Raw genomic sequence first — 5,827 nt, forward strand, 5'->3', positions numbered from 1 at the left:
ATACTTATACACTAGGAAATTGCTTAAATAGCAATATTGTGGCCTGTCACATCTGCTCCATAGACAGAATGCAGATTGCAGACAGAAATTGGTGTCTGTATTCTGCTGGTAGATTCATAAAGCAACCACAAAGCAAAGAATGTGAATCTCTGGGAACTTATTATCACACCCTCCAGTTTATAACACCAGTAATTCTCATAATAAATGTTTATAAGGGAATTCATATTTATGAATTTTAGGTTTTCTGTCTGTAGACTATACTATTTACATATCAGGTCAATCCTGAATATTAGCTGGTATGGCTATGCAACCAACCTACATCATGTGCTGCTATTGTGATGTCTTGAGATGAGTCTAGATAGCCGTGTTTCTTACTGCGTCTATGGTAGTATTGGTTTTATTACAAGATTTAAACTATTTGATGTTTGAATCATGTACATAAATAAATGATTATAAGGAGTATTGCTTTTTTTTCAAAAATTTTTTAGTAATAAAATATTAGTAAGTCCAGGAATAAACAGTCTAATAGCATTTGTCAGACTAAATTGTAGAAGGATAGTGCTAATCCCCTGGAAACGTGTCCTTATTAACAATTGAAATGAATAATTATGTATATAATAATAATAATAATAATAATAATAATAATAATAATAATAACAATAAAAAAGATAACAATAAAAAGTATTTATTACTAACTCCAATTACTTAGGTTCTAAATTCTGGTTATCAATTAATATAAAAAAAAATTCAACCCTTTAAAATGCCATATGGTCAATTTAACAACCAATACATTGTTTCAGCTTCCAAACCTAATGCAATGTTATCAACAGGGGCTCCCAGGTCATGTGATCCTCTGACACTTATGATTGACAATATTCTGTTATAGGAATACCCTATTTAATAACTAATTTTCCAGCTAGTTTCATCACAAGTAACGACTCCCTTATAGTTTTCTGGTCTTTCTAGGTCTTGCTGTTGGATTGACACTGTGTTACTTACTGTGTTGCTTATACGGTTAGCGATTTGTCCTATTTTCGGAGAACTAGAGGCGATTAGTCAAATTCTATCTTGACTGTCTCCTGGTTTTCTACCAAGGACATTGGTGCAGTTTTGCACCCGGGCATTAAACAACCATGCCCTTTTGGAAAAAATCTAAGAAATATCATGTCTCCCAAATTCCTGATAAAGGAAATCTGATGGGAGACATACCAACTATGGAGGAGCCTAACATCTCGCTCCAGAAGTTTTCTGTCATCAAAGATATGGCAGATGAAAAATCCAGCGATCTTAGTCACAGCAAATATTGTGACATTACGTCAAAGAACACCAAGAAGAGCGCATTCAGCCTGCTGACCCGCCTGCGCTCCAAAAATATCCGTAAAAGGTATGTAACTAATAATTCTCATACATTGCTCAGATATCCAGAGCTGTGGTATAACAGTCACTAGATCTTTAATTCTCCCCATATCTTCACAGAAACTTTGGCAGCAGCGCTGTGATCGGCGCTAGAGAACTGGATCGCTATTTCCCAGATAGACGGTTGAGACTATATGTTGCCACCTGGAATATGGAGGGAAAGGTGAGAAGTAATGTACAATATTTATTGTGACCCATCAGTGTGCCCGAGCTCAAGTTGGATGAAATGGGCCAGTAACCATGTCTCTTTAGTTTGTAGTTGAATATCACATAGTCAGGTTATATTCTACCCTATGTCAGTTGAGTTGGCGCTCTTTGTATACAATATTAATGTTTGTATATTTTGAACAGGATTACCCGCAAAATGTGGAGGATCTGCTGTTACCATCAGATGATACGAAAGACATTTATGTTATTGGCGTTCAGGAAGGATGTCCAAACAGGTAAGTCTTCTCAGGTTGTCTTACACCAGCCTATGACTGCAGATGGACAGCAGGGTGGCTGATACAAATTCTCTCTCAATGCTCTACTTATTGTATTATCACTCCTTAATTTTCAAAATGTATCCCCAGAGGTTATTATATGGAGTGTTGATACAGATGAGTTGAGTATCTTAATCTTGTGTCATTTATTAATATGTAAATCTGAAATTGTGTCTTCTTGTAGACGGGAATGGGAGATAAAATTACAGGAGACCCTTGGACCACACTATGTATTATACCACTCCTCCGGGCTCGGAGTCCTGTATCTCACCATCTTTGTTCGACGGGAACTAATCTGGTTCTGCTCAGGTAAGATTCACATTCCTACGTCTACATAAGAAGTCTTGAATGTAGTCATTAGCTGGAACATCTTATTTAGTTATTAGAATTAGATGCCTAAGAGCTTGGCTCTCAGATTCTTGACTTCTGAGTATTGGAGATCTAAAAGTTCACACCACAGTTACAAAGTATGAAATTATGTTCTAGTAATATTTCCATAGTTTAATTGGAAATAATTTCTATTCCATTGTTGCAAGTAGTACTCTTAACCACTGACCCGTCTTTTTGTGTTTAATTTCTTATACAGAGGTAGAGCACACCCATGTAACAACCAGGCTATTCCACCATGTGAAAACTAAAGGAGCCTTGGGTGTTGCCTTCACCGTCTTTGGAACATCTTTCCTTTTTATTAATTCACATCTGAGATGTAAGTATTTACAATATTAATATATGACCATGTACAGTTTTACTTTGTATAAAATTGCTGCTATTTGATAATTAACTGAAATATATGGGATGATATGAAGAGATCTGTACTAATAATGTTTTGGTAAAAATAAAAGGTTTGTTCCAGTTTGATCAAACTTTTTCTAATCTATCAATCTCATTCTATGTTGTGAGTGGCCAGTAATACAGATACACGCAGGTACAATTAGTGCAGGAGGGGGTGGCGGCGGCTGGTTTCAGTTGCGCCGCCTCCCCCTCAGGGAGGCAGCAGGGCGGACGGTGCGGCCGTATAATCCCTCACACCCACCCCTCCTCTCCATTAGCGGCGGTGGCGCGCTGCAATGTGTTTTTTTGAAAATAATATGCGATTCGGGCCGCCCATATGATCATCCGCTACTGCTAATATGTATTTTTTTGTTGGCAGTTGGGGCAGTCAGCAAGAGGATCCAGGACTATAAAACCATCACTGAGGGTCTCCGTCTGCCTCAAATTATTCCGGAAAGAATCAACTCCAATGCCTGTGAGTATTACTTATGTGGTTGAACCTATGGATCCTTTTATCTCTCTATTTGTCTCCGTTGAGTCTAATGCAGTCATGTGCTATAATTTTTTTATTTATTTTTATTCTACAGTGGACGTCACCAGCCGCTTTGATCGGGTGTTTTGGTTTGGAGACCTCAATTTTCAACTTAAAGAGGACAGAAAAAATGTGGAATCTCTTCTGCAGAAGATCCAAGGAAAAGATATGTCCAGTCTCCTCAAACACGACCATCTGAATGAAGCCAAGAACAATGGTATATTTACTAGTAGACCAGTATATCATCGGTGCGGGTCCGACACCTGGACGCTGCACCGTTAAGCTGCTCCAGTGGCCTGCGGGCACCGGATGTTATGCCATACAATGCTATGTACGGAGCCGGTAGCAGTTGGCTCCTTACATAGCATAGCTGCCATGATGCATAACTGCAGGTCTGCCTCCTATTCACTTGAATAGGAGCAGAGTTGCAGTACTGCAGCTCGGCTGCAATTCCGTGGCCGGCGCCAACTGCATCCGACATGTACATCCGGTGCTCAAAGGCACCGGACCAGCTGATTAGTGCAGGGTCCGGGTGTCGGACCACCACAGATCATGTACTGATGACCTATCTGGTGAGTATGTCATCAGTTGTCAGAAGTTGGAAAACCCCTTTAATACCACAACCACTTCCACAGATTAATACAAATCACTGACATGATGGTTGATATGTTCCCCAAATTCTTATATAGTGCTAAAATTATCAATTGCTCCTTTTTTTTTTTAATACTGACAACTTTTTTTTCTTTCAACTTAAGGGTCCATATTTCTAGGGTTCAAGGAGCACACCATTGATTTCCTTCCTACATATAAGTTTGACATTGGCACAGACACCTATGATACATCAGCAAAGCAGAGAATTCCATCATATACGGTAAGATATCTTATTTCCAGGTCTACAGAGCTTGAGAGACAATAGAATCCATGGGCCAGAGCACCCATTATATAATGAATCCCCTCCCCCAATGTAATGAATTGTTATTATTATAGCTGGAAGAGTAATTTCTTATGAACAAAGCTTTCAGTTAATTTTACTTTTATGTAGTGAGTTTGTCATCACAGTTTCCCAGTGTAATATGTTGTTGCCCAGCATGGGTCAAGGATACTTATTTAATGAAATCTGTGTGACCAAGTCAAACCTAAAATGCAATAAAGTCTCAATATTCTGCAATATAAATAAAGTAGGCCCAACATTTAGGTCTATGTTGTTTTGCAGTTTAATAATATATTATAATATGATTTCACTAATGATATTTGTTATTTTCATGACCTCTACAGGACAGGGTGTTGTTTAAAAGCCAATGTGAGGGAGATGTACGAGTCCTGAGATACGACTCTTGCCCTGTTTTGAAGACCTCAGACCACCGACCTGTTTTTGGCATCTTTGAAGTAAAGATCAGGCCCGGTTCAGATGAGTAAGTCATGTTTTCCTCCATATTGTTCGTATGATACTTTCAGTAGCCGTCATTACTACATGGTCCTTATAGCCAGAGCTCACACTTTGGGGCAGGTGGCTGTACACCTTGGTAACAGTACTGGAGGATTATAGGATGTGAAACTAAGCAAAGTGTGGTTACCTGCTAACATTATTATATGTCTTACATAAATATATTTCTCATTCCAGCATCCCCTTGGCTGGTGGACGCTTTGATCGTAAAATCTATGTAACGGGCATTAGGAGGAAAGGACAAAAAAAGTAGCTGCATCTGTTCATGTCCTTACAGGTAAGAGCTTTGTAGTTGTCTATTATGTTTGCGGTGAAAATGTTCTTCCATCTCTTAGGTTTTCCTCTGTATCTGTAATTTATTTTATCAACTAATTTAACTAAAGTGTAAATAAGTATTTTCAATCTTAAAATTCCAACTCCTTGTATTCAGACACGTTTTCATTTCTGAATGAAGGTTGTGGGCTTTGGGGAACAACTTCCCCAACTGTAAGCATGTATGTAGTATAGTACAATGAGTTTCCTAAAGGAACCTGTCATCTGAATGGATGGAACAACTGGATTTTATGATGCATTAGCTTCTAAGCAAAAATGATGGATACAAGGAACTTTGCTATTGATGGAAGACATTACTTGGCATCTTGCAGGACTCCTAAGGAAAAGTTACAATCTCCGGGGCATAAAACATCGGAACATTAGAAAGTTCCCGTAACATGCTGAAGAGCGCAGCTCTAGGTCAGACCCACTGCTTGCATCAACCATCTTCAAGGTTTGTAGTGTGACGCCAAGGATCAATTAAGAAATGTATTTACCTCAAATCACCTTAAAAAGTCTTCTAGATGTTGTGTCTGCTAAGAAACACACATTATAGAACATTAATAGCAAATATTTGTCTTGCAGCATAAACATCAATTCCGCAGTACATCTGGCGAGAATAGCGCTCCCTGTCACCGGAGGAGCCACCATCAATGCTGATAGAAAGGTAAGTTCCTCTGGATGTGTCCCCTCTCTATATTTATCAAGCAGCCTGAATGATCAATATTTAATAGGGTTGTGTGCTTCTCCCCCCAGAACAAGTCAGCAGATATCAACAGAACATCAACACTAATAACAACCAAGGGCAGAATCCGCCATCTTACAAGAATTCCAATGGCGAGACTTAACATTTCTACAACATCTGTCACA

At 38.8% G+C, this 5,827-nt stretch overlaps 1 long non-coding RNA gene across 1 annotated transcript; it reads left to right on the forward strand.

The window, feature by feature from the left end:
- Positions 1 to 4,828: 4,828 nt before the first annotated feature.
- On the forward strand, positions 4,829 to 5,619 carry LOC142677685 (uncharacterized). Its single transcript, XR_012852620.1, has 3 exons — positions 4,829 to 4,922; positions 5,290 to 5,411; positions 5,543 to 5,619. It is a non-coding gene; the product is annotated as an uncharacterized LOC142677685 (long non-coding RNA).
- Positions 5,620 to 5,827: the final 208 nt, after the last annotated feature.

Source organism: Rhinoderma darwinii (assembly GCF_050947455.1).
Source record: "Rhinoderma darwinii isolate aRhiDar2 chromosome 2 unlocalized genomic scaffold, aRhiDar2.hap1 SUPER_2_unloc_54, whole genome shotgun sequence".
In the NCBI taxonomy this organism is placed as follows: domain Eukaryota; kingdom Metazoa; phylum Chordata; class Amphibia; order Anura; family Rhinodermatidae; genus Rhinoderma; species Rhinoderma darwinii.